This window comes from Amblyomma americanum, chromosome 5, assembly GCF_052857255.1.
Source record: "Amblyomma americanum isolate KBUSLIRL-KWMA chromosome 5, ASM5285725v1, whole genome shotgun sequence".
NCBI classification, from domain to species: Eukaryota; Metazoa; Arthropoda; class Arachnida; order Ixodida; family Ixodidae; genus Amblyomma; species Amblyomma americanum.
Genome location: NC_135501.1, coordinates 96030567 through 96041834, shown reverse-complemented (window position 1 = coordinate 96041834; position 11268 = coordinate 96030567). Strand labels below are relative to the sequence as shown.

Sequence of the window (11268 nt, the reverse complement as noted above, 5' to 3'; positions counted from 1 at the left end):
GGTTCTGACTCTCAATTTTCGTGTCATGTATCGCTGGAATATCTAATTCCTGCTCAGTCATGGTTTGTAATAGTTGATTTCCTCCTCCTGGATGAAAGACCTCTGACATTGAGCGTGGCTACGGCGAGATATCTTTCAAAAGCCGCCATCGCTTAGAAAGATCAGGCCCCCATTATGGCTCTTACCTTTGTACGCACAACGCCGCGCCGTGTAGTGTCGTCCCGCCATTATGAGGAATTTGAGCTGTCGTCGCGAGGATGTGACGACGATTTTTGCCCGCTGGTGACACGCAGCTTTTTCACCTCACCGGAGTCCCGTTGGCTTACTAACGGACAATGTCTTTTCTCCTAGCTCGTTGCAATAACGTCGCCATGGCGCCGTTTAGCAGCAGTTAAGTTGATCATCATGGATTTCTTGTTGCCTTTTTCAGCGGAGCGAGGGATATACTGCGGTACCTCGGTAACACCGTTTATGACTTCCGACCCAGCAGGGTAGATCGTTCATTCAGAAGTCCATGGCATGTCGTCTTCCTTGTCGTGCTTCAGTGCGGCCTGCTGAGCATCATTCTCGTCGATAAGCAGCTCACAATTGTTGCCAAGTGTTTCTCGCCCAGCATTAAGGCACTGGCTACACTTCGGCACATTACAGTTAAGCCTAATCTGGCCTGTGTTGCGCACCGGAGACATATCGGCGCGCGCCCAGGCACGACACCTAACACTGTCCCGTTCCCGATACGCATCTGATGGGGTAGGCGCTCGAGGCTTGCACCTTCTCGTAGAAGCAGCCGCACAACTCGAGTAGTCGAGTCCGCGATATCAAGCCCGCCCATCTACCATCTGTCGCTCGAGACTTCTTTCTCTTCACCGTACTCGGCGAACGCCCGCCTCAAAATTTCGTTGCTCACGCTGAATGCACACCAATGCACCTTCAGACGCATTTCGTGCCTCTCAGGGTGAAAAACTTCGCAAGCCTTCTCTTTAATAATGATTTGCCTGTCCTCGAGTAGGTTTTTCTTGGCCTCTTCGCTACGGAAGTTTACTGACCTGATGTGCAACATCTGTTAAGCTTCGACACCGCTAACCTGTTCGATGACGCCGGCTTCTTTTATCGGCTGGCGGAAATCTTCTACCCTGCAAGGCCTTCCAGTGGTGTCGCAGTGAAGAACAAGCATTGCTTTCAGGCCTTATCCGGTAGACAGAGGCGGTAGAATAATCTTGTAGTCTTTACAACCGTCCAAAAACGATGTTCCGTGACCCACATAGGCGGTTATCACAGCTCGCGAAGAGCCAGCCATCCTGCGTACTTTCACGACCGTGGCCTGAACCAGAATGACTAGGCTATCGCCGCAGCCGACCGTGTCTCGTGTTAAACCGCAACACCCTGTCGCCCTGTGCACTAGAGGTCCGTTCGATTCGCCTGCACTACGTGAAGCGGTTTTGGCGATACTGCACTTCGCCATTCGTTTCAGCCGTTCAAGATGGCGCCGCCTGCACGGCACCATTCGTTTAAAAAAGTGCAGACGTTGTGTAGGTCTAGTTCAGGAAACGTTCAGAAAAACTGTGCACCTCCTCAGTGGTCAGTGCCGAAATCGTAGAACTGAAGCCGCCATGGCAGCATGCGATGGCTTGCGTGACGATGGCTTGTCCGTTGCGATAAACGCGGCGAAGGGACTGAGGTTTATACGCGGGTCAACAAGAACGGTGCCCCAGTAGGGACCGACTCGTAGGGAGCGTCACTGGGGACCTGTTGATGAGGCCTGTGAATACATGCGGCGAATGTTGCGCAGTGTCTGCGCAGTGAGCCGCGCACGTGTCCAGCCATGCCACGCGTGCGGTAGCAAACACTGTGTGTGTCAATACATCTGTGCTGATTCTCCCGCGTGCAGCGAAATACTACTCTTGGAAAGGCATGCGAACAAAGTGCGAAAGTGCCGGGCCACCGGCCGTCACATCGCGGCGGCCGCGCCGCTATTTACTGTCGCACACCTCTGTTGTGTTGAGTAAAAGAACACACGGGCGTTGCGCGCCAGCTGCTCCGAGGTGCACATGCATCGGTCAAGTCTGGTTCATGGCAGCACATCGCTTTGATGTTGTGTTCGAACATTTTTCACGTGTTTTGTTATGCTGGCTGTCGTTGCAGAGGGCAACGCCAAGGCTAGCAGACGGTCAGGGCTGCACTCGACCATTCGCTTTGAAAGCGGCCAGTGCCAAGCTGCACTTCAACTGCCGGAACTGGTGCTGTGCGCTCTCGACACCTAAGCGGCACCGCTTCAGAACTTTACAGAACTGGTGCAGCGAGGTCAGAAGAATCGAATGGACCTTAGGGGTCTCCTCAATTTGGGTGCACTTTCTGCACTAGTTCAGGAGGGGCCGCAATCTCGCAGTCCACTTGATTTGACAGTGCAGCTAGCGCTACCTGCACTTCGGCACTCGATTTGTATTCGTGCTGCACGTCTTCTCTCTTCTGCACTAGCCTCCCCGCGAGTTGTCGTCTCGTGCAAGCAGTGGCAGGTGCATGGCGAGCTCCGTAGCAGGCAAGAAGCAGACTGCTCCGCACCCAGGCTTGTTGTAGTCAGCCGCATTGCTACGATGGTTGAGGCTGCTGGATACCTGTGCTGCATGCGGCATCTGCGCCGTGCCCTCATCAAACAGCTGAAATGGCAGTGCGTACGTCTGTGTGCGCGCGCGTGTCTGTGTATGCGCGGAAGCTGCTGGCTGGCAGCCGCACTGCATACGAGTTCTCAACTTGCTATCCAACCTCGCACTTTCCTTTGCACCATTGCTGTTTCGTGAGCAAATATTATTATTATTACACGCAGTACGAAGAAGCCTTTGCATAACAGGGAGATGGTGAGATGCTTTTAATGAGTGGGTGATCGCAAAGGTTGAGATGACTCGTTGCGGTCGACATCATCCGCTATGTATAGTGTCTGGCCTTGAGGTCACCGTCAGCTGATGTCTTCTTCTGCCAGTCAGTCCTTGATAGCCGCTCCACCGCCCCCATCTGCCGACAGTGAACGCGAGTTCTTGAGTTAAAATACATCCAATTTTACTCTTCCGTTCTGTATATGGGGGACCGCCACAGTCATTTTTCAGTTAGAACAGCGACAGCCTGTATAACGCGTATAAACTCAAAGGTCGTCTCGAGCGGGTTTCTAAATAACTTCTTGAATTCAGTGCTTGATGCCTCTTGAAAGTAGCCGTTGACTATGTGACTGTCGACCTGCGCTACTTTACACAATGCAAAAGAAAGGGCGGTGTCAAATATATCACTTTTGGAAGTAACAAACTTCATGGCTGCTCCACCAGAAACGCAACTTCGTCTTAATGTACAGGGTTCAATACAACTAGCAAAATTCCGACATATGGGAAAGCACGCGACAGGCACCAACACACGGCCGCCGCAGACAAACGTTTCTGCGCTTTTGCACTCGATTGGGCCTTTGCAGTGGGAGCACTAGTGCCAGGCTACAGTCGCGCCGCACATAGGTGAGCGACTGGTATGACACTTATTTTAATTAGTGCAGAGAGTGCAGCCAAATAGAGTAGACCTTAGACATCGCCATCGTCTACAACTGTATTGCCATCAGACTAAAATACAAATTGTCGTGCGCTGCGCACTGCAAAATTGTCGTCTTCCTCACCTAATGCCACTATCGAACTAATGTAGTCGCGAGGTGCGCTGACGAACAAAAAGATGCCAAACAATGAGACAACACAGGCTGCACAGCCTGAGACATCACCAGAGCTGCGCTCAAATTTTGTATTACAAAATATCATAATCATCCTTCGAAATTTTTCGTTTTAAGGGGCGTTGTTGTACAATATCTAAATTAAAATAAATTTGCAACATAATCTGAAATCGTAGAATTAGCACAATCACAGGCTTACCTGCGTAGGGTAGAACGCGCTAGGATGGATAAAGATAATCTGCGCTTGTTATAGAAGGCTCTAAGAAGGCAGGAATTCAGGCGATTTTTAGAATTCAAGAAAATGTGTATCCTTTTCGGGCTTGTGCCAGGAAATCCACATGTTAACATGGAATTATTATTTTCAGGCAGAGCGGAGGTCCCGGAAGTGCCTTCGCGTCTGCTCGACTCAAAATTTTTTGCAGGCAACTTTTTTACCGCTACGGTTTCTCGTCACGAAGGACCATCTAGTTATGCTGCAGTAATGAACGTAGTCATAGTTATAAAAGAAGTAGTAAACCTTTTGAGCAATTGGGCAATAGATACAAAGGCAATAGATACAAATTTTTAAAGTAATATTACCTTCACGACAAATTTAAATATCCATTTCTACTTTAAAAGATAGAAAAAGTGAACAAAGTTGTTTGTAAAAGCAGTGGATATCAATGAGTTTTCATAAAAAGAAAGGCCATATTTCAATACCTGGCTAACATCTCCTAAACTTCTGGTCCAGTGTTCATCGGAGCAATCTGCAAAGAAGAAACTGCCCACAATTCTTGGAACAAATTTCCAGGCAGAAAACCACGTTCGAAGATAGAAACCCAATATATTTTGGCATTTATTTAACCATCTTCTCTACAATGTTTACAGTAAGAAGCGGAGAAGGGCTCCTAATGCATTTATGATTTTTGTTGTGTGCTCACAGTGCACGGCCAGTCGCCAAAGTTGCGTACATTTCAGTCGATGATGCGGTCGTTGCGAACACCGTTCGTTGTATTAATCATTGCGCAACAATTACTTGCAGACCAAGGGCTTGATCATCTTCCCGATGCCAGTGTACCGTGTACCGTGTTTAGTGTACCGTGTTTAGTTTCTAGCGGCGAAATTTTCAGAAATCCTCAGCAAATGTACACAAACTGCTGTACCTCACACATTAAACTCATTCTTGAATATGCCAGAGTGTTGCGGGATTATTATCAGATCTTTTAAAAACCTTATCAACCGTGCTTGCCGATTTGTCTCCAAATGCTATATCGACACTACGTTTCAGCAATTAAGGAATCTTTTGAATGGAACATCTTAGTACTGTGCGCCTGCGCAATAAACTGCAAATTCGCTACAAAATCTATTTAAGCTAAACCAGAATTGTTAAATATTTTTATGTTCTCCTGCAACATTTTATATCTGCACGCTGTGATCACGCTTTTGAGACACCAGAAATCAGATGGCGAACTAAAGCTTACCAGAATTCCTTCTTTCCACATGTCATATCTGTGTGGAACAAACTGAATAAAAGATGATTGACTGCACATTTGTGGATGTGTTTCATGCAACTGTTCAAAAAATTATTTTATCCTAAGACTGCATACTTCAGTGTATGCGAGTGGGTGCTTTATTCTTTGTGTGTATGGCTGTTCCATGTTCTGTTAGCATATTCCCATCACCTGAATATGGCACTTGTAATACTTGATCTTGTTTTTCGCGCCCCCCCCCCCCCCCTGCAGTTATGCCTTCAGCCGCTGGAGGAATCCTTGAATGAAGAAAAAAATAAAGAATAAAGGCTTTAGTGCAGGCTAAAATAAGCGGTGGAGAAGCTTGGTGAAGCACTAGAATGAGCCTTTCTGGCAGCAACGAGAGTCACAAACACCGTACAGTTCTGAAATAATGGCAGCCTTTCTCGAAATATTGTCACGAGGTGGTGACGGGAACTCCGCCGGGGTCACGTAGCACCAACTGGGGTCCGGTCTTGAGGAAGGCACAGAGCAGCTCGTAAGAGAATACTTTAATAGGCTGGCTTACGCCCACTAAGAACAGCTCTGAAAACTCAGTGGCGGCGATAGCAGCGAACGTGCTCGGCGGTCGTCGACTAACAGAATGCCCGCCGCTCTTAGCCGTGCTCGATTTTAAAGGCGGCAAGGAAAGTTCCAGAACATAGTAGGCACACTTGCGCGAGGCTAGGAAAGATCGAGATAACTCTGGTCGCGTCTCGCGTCCCAGAAAATTGATAATGCGGCGTGCCTGCCGCGATAATAAGATCAGACAAAAAGCAAGCTTCGCGGCATTACTCCCCCCTTAAAGAAGCATCGACCCGATGCTTAAAAACAGGGATAACGGACATAAAGATACAGAGCATACAAAATAAATACTCATAATGTAAACACAAAGAGTCATTAGCGCGAATATTAAGGCTTCAGACGGGCGACGTGGACAACTTCTGAGCGTGTGCGGCGTCTCTGGGATGCTGTAACTCCGTCACGGACGACTTCATAGTCCAGATTACCCAGTCTGCGAAGAATCCTGTACCGGCCGAAATAGCGGCGCAGAAGTTTTTCACTCAGGCCGCGGCGGCGAATCGGCGTCCAAACCCAAACTCTATCGCCTGGCTTGTATTGCACTGCGCGTCTTCGAAGATTGTAGCGTCGGGCGTCGGTGCGCTGCTGGTCTTGTATTCTCTCACGGGCAAGTCGTCGAGCTTGTTCTGCGCGCTGCAGGTAGGCGGCGACGTCGAGGTTACTTTCGTCGGTAACGTCGGGCAGCATGGCGTCGAGTGGGGTCGTGGCCTCCCTCCCGTGGACGAGAGGTGTCATTTGGGTGGTCTCTTGCACAGCGGTGTTGTAGGCGAACACCACATAGGGAAGAATGACGTCCCATGTCTTGTGTTCTGCGTCTACGTACATAGAAAGCATATCGGCGATGGTCTTGTTGAGGCGTTCTGTAAGCCCGTTTGTCTGCGGATGGTACGCAGTTGTTCTCCGGTGACTTGTATGGCTGTGCTGCAGAATGGCCTGGGTTAGCTCCGCCGTGAACGCTGTCCCCCTGTCTGTTATCAGTATTTTGGGGGCGCCGTGTCGTAAAAGAATGGATTCGACGAAGAATTCGGCGACTTCTGCTGCTGTGCCGTTCGGGAGGGCCTTTGCTTCGGCGTACCTGGTGAGATAATCGGTCGCCACAATAATCCACTTGTTCCCCGTCGTTGATGTTGGGAAGGGGCCAAGTAGGTCCATACCGACCTCCTGGAAAGGTCTTGATGGCGGTCGAATCGGCTGCAGGAACCCTGCTGGTCTTTTCGGTGGCGTTTTCCGGCGTTGGCATTCACGACAACTCTTAACGTAGTGCGCGACGTCGGAGGATAGACGAGGCCAGTAATATCTCTCTTGGATTCGGTGGAGGGTGCAAGTAAACCCGAGGTGGCCAGCCATTGGTTCGTCATGCGAAGCCTGCAGAATTTCCTCCCGAAGGCTCTTCGGGACGACGAGAAGGTAGGCGGCCTTGTTCGGTGAGAAATTCTTCTTCACGACGATTCCCTGTTGCAGACAGTAGGACGATAGTCCACGCCTGAAGAGGGCAGGAGGTGAAGGAGACTTCCCCTCAAGATACTCGTGCAGGCGCTGTAGGTCAGGATCAGATTGCTGCTGTCGTGCGAAGTCGCTGGAACTTAGCAGTACAAGGAAAGCGTCGTCGTCATCGTCTTTTGGCGGCTGTCTACAGGGGCTCGTGACAGGCAGTCAGCATCGGAGTGCTTTCGCCCAGACTTGTAGACCACCGTGACGCCGAATTCTTGGAGGCGCAAGCTCCATCGAGCGAGACGGCCAGAGGGGTCCTTCAAGTTAGCCAGCCAGCACAATGCATGGTGGCCGCTCACAACCTTGAACGGGCGTCCATACAAGTAGGGACGGAACTTCGATGTAGCCCAGACGATCGCAAGGCACTCCTTTTCAGTGGTCGAATAGTTCGCTTCTGCTTTCTACAATGAACGACTTGCATATGCTATTACTTTTTCGACTCCTTCGTTTTTCTGGACGAGCACGGCGCCTAGACCAAAGCTGCTTGCGTCGGTATGGATTTCTGTCTCGGCGTTTTTGTGAAAGTGCCCTAGCACCGGTGGAGACTGCAGGAGACGCTGAAGTTCGTTGAAGGCTTCCGCTTGTGCCGAATTCCATGTGAATGGTACGTCTGCCTTGGAGAGCTTGGTCAGAAGTTCCGCGACGCGCGAAAAATTCCTCACAAAGCGTCTGTAATAAGCACACAATCCCTGAAAATCTGCGAACCGCCTTCCTGTCATGAGGCTGCGGGAAATTGGTAATGGCGGCTGTCTTCTGCGGGTCGGGGCGCACGCCGTCTTTGCTGATGATGTGGCCGAGAAACAATAGTTCGTGGTAGGCAAACCGGCACTTTTCAGGCTTCAGGGTAAGTCCGGATAACTTGATTGCGTCGAGTACTGCCTTCAGCCTCCGGAGGTGTTCCTCGAAGCTCGATGCGAAGACTACAACGTCGTCTAGATAGACGAGACAGGTTTGCCACTTGAGGCCTGCCAACACTGTGTCCATTACCCTTTGGAAAGTTGCGGGTACGGAGCAAAGCCCAAATGGCATGACTTTGAACTCGTACAGTCCGTCCGGTGTGATGAAGGCAGTCTTTTCCCGGTCTTTTTCGTCGACTTCAATCTGCCAATATCCACTCTTGAGATCCATCGACGAGAAATACTTGGCGTGGCAGAGCCTGTCCAGAGTGTCGTCGATCCTCGGGAGGGGGTAGACGTCTCTTTTCGTAATCTTGTTCATTCGCCGATAATCGACGCAGAATCGAAGAGCACCGTCTTTCTTTCTCACTAGAACGACCGGTGCCGCCCATGGGCTCTTCGAAGGTTGGATGACGTCGTCGCGAAGCATTTCCTCTTCTTGGTCCCGGATGGCCTGTCGTTCTCGCGGCGACACACGGTAAGGGCTTTGGCGGAGAGGTCTGGTGTGTTCGTTGGTTATAATTCGATGTTTGGCTATCGTCGTTTGTCGCACCTTTGATGACGAGGCGAAACATTCGCTGTAACTTTGAAGAAGAAGGGTGATTTTTTCTTGTCGGTCCCGGGGTAATGCTGGGTTGATGGCGAACGTGGGAGCATGGTCTTGCTTTAGGCTGTCATTTGCAGGTTCGTCGGAGATGATGAAGGCGTCCAGTAAATCAGTTGCTTCGTCCAAGAACGCAATTGTAGTGCCTCTGTTGAGGTGTCGGTATTCTTCGCTGAAGTTCGTGACCAGTACTTCGGCTTTTCCATGCCGCAAATGAGCGATGCCTCTTGCGACGCCAAGTCGTCTGTCTAAGAGCAACTGCGTGTTTCCCTCGATGATGCCTTCTGCGTCTTCGAAATTTCTTGCACAGACGGGGACGATGACGCTGGACCGGGGTGGGATGCTTAGTCCTTCATTGAGAACACTGAGGGCCTTTGACTGCTCTGGGGTCGTTTTCGAAGGTAAAGCTTCGTCCGTCGAAAGCGTGATGGATTTGGACTTGAGGTCGATGACTGCGCGGTGCTGTGTCAAGAAGTCCATCCCCAGAATGACGTCACGGGAACATTTCTAAAGTTCGACGAATACTGTCGGATATGTTTGTCCGTTGACAGTCAGTCTCGTAGTGCACCTTCCTGATGGCGTGATGAGGTGTCCGCCTGCTGTGCGTATCTGCGGGCCATCCCAAGTCGTCGTCACTTTCTTGATCCGGTCGGCGAAGGAACCACTCAGCACGGAAGAGTCAGCTCCCGTGTGGATTAGAGCAGTAACGTTTCGGCCGTCGACAGTCACCTCTAGATCGGAAGTCCTTGCTCTTGCGTTGCACGTAACTTTCGGCGTCGGGTCACGGCTTGGTCGGTGATTGCGACTGCGGCTGCAGGGGCTTGTCGATGTCGGTGGCCCGGGCTTCTCTAAGTTGCGTCGTGTCGTCGTCGGTGCGGCGTCGCCGTGAGTTCTCGTCGTTGGAGAGTCTTTGTTTTTTTTGCCGGGAAGCAACCTCACCTCCTAAGGTTGCTGTTTTCAGTTTCCCCTACGAGGGCTGGGGGACCTTCCTCGCACAGCCGCTGCGTAGCTGTGGCAGGGCGACGTGAAGCGCGAGGCTCGCGGCGAGGGTGAGCGGGAAAATCGGCTCGACACGTATTTGTCGCGGCGCAGGTAGTCGTCGATTTCTTGCGGGTGTTGGCCGAAGCGTGGTCGTGGTGCGTCAACGGCGAATCCGCGAAGACCGATGCGTCGGAACGGGCAGTGACGCAGGACGTGACCGGCTTCACCGCAGTGGAAGCACAGCGGACGGTTGTCACGGGTTCTCCAGGTGTCGCATTTCCTTGGGCCCGAACGTTGTTCGTAGGTCGGGTGGGCGGGGCCCGGAGGGCGGCGGTCCAGCACTGCTGGCTCACATCGAATAGGGCTTGGGGTGGCACGTCGAGGCGCGGGCTTGCGTACTGCAGCGACGTAACTCATGGCTGGAGCTTGAGGTTCAGTCGTCGCAGAAGGGGAGCCAAGCGCATGCCGCACTTCTTCGCGGACGACTTCCGTCAGGCTCGCTACTTGAGGTTGTGAAGATGATGGCAGCAGCCGGCGTAGTTCTTCGCGGGCGATTTCACGGAAGATCTCCGGCAAGTCGCTGGTTGTAGTCGTCGTGTTCGAAAAGCTGGAGCAGACCTACGGTGGTCGGTTGTACTGCCTTGTGCGGGCGTCCAGGGTCTTCTCAATCGTTGACGCTTCTTCGGCGAATTCGGCGACAGTCTTGGGCGGATTTCGTACGAGGCCAGCGAAAAGAGACTCCTTTACGCCCCGCATTAGATACCCGGTTTTCTTCTCCTCCGTCATATTCGGGTCAGCTCGGCGGAAAAGACGCTGCATTTCTTCGACGTACATGCTGACAGTTTCGTTTGGGTGCTGCATCCGTGAGTCCAGCAGCATCTGCGCCTTTTCCTTCCGGAGAATGTTGGTAAACGCCTTCACGACTTCAGACTTGAATAATTTCCAAGTCTTCAAGGTAGCCTCGTGGTTTTCGTACCACGTTCTTGCAGGACCGTCAAGGGAAAAGAAAACATAGCAGAGCTTCATGTCATCTTCCCACCTGTTAAATGTAGCCAGGCGCTCAAAGTTGTTTATCCAATCTTCTGGGTCTTCGCCAGGGTAGCGGTGGAAGGTTGGAGGCACCCGTGGCTGGTGGAGCATGACAGGGGTTGATGTCGCTGGCTCGGTGATGGTGGGCGCTGGAGCTTGTTGTCGTTGTCGAGTAGGATCCGGTAGTAATCCGTGCTGAGCTTGCAGGCCTTGAAGACGGCGGCTGTGTCGTACCTCGGGATCTTCTTGGCTCTCGTTCTCTACGGTGGATCTTCCAGGTTGGGTTGGGTGCATGTACCCCGCACCTCCACCAGATGTCATGAGGTGGTGACGGGAACTCCGCCGGGGTCACGTAGCACTGACTGGGGTCCGGTCTTGAGGAAGGCAAAGAGCAGCTCGTAAGAGAATACTTTAATAGGCTGGCTTACGCCCACTAAGAACAGCTCTGAAAACTCAGCGGCGGCGATAGCAGCGAACGTGCTCGGCGGTCGTCGACTAACAGAATGC

At 51.6% G+C, this 11268-nt stretch overlaps 1 pseudogene; it reads right to left on the bottom strand.

The window, feature by feature from the left end:
* Window positions 1-2468: 2468 nt before the first annotated feature.
* On the bottom strand, window positions 2469-11055 carry LOC144134055 (uncharacterized; annotated as a pseudogene).
* Between the last annotated feature and the right edge of the window lie 213 nt (window positions 11056-11268).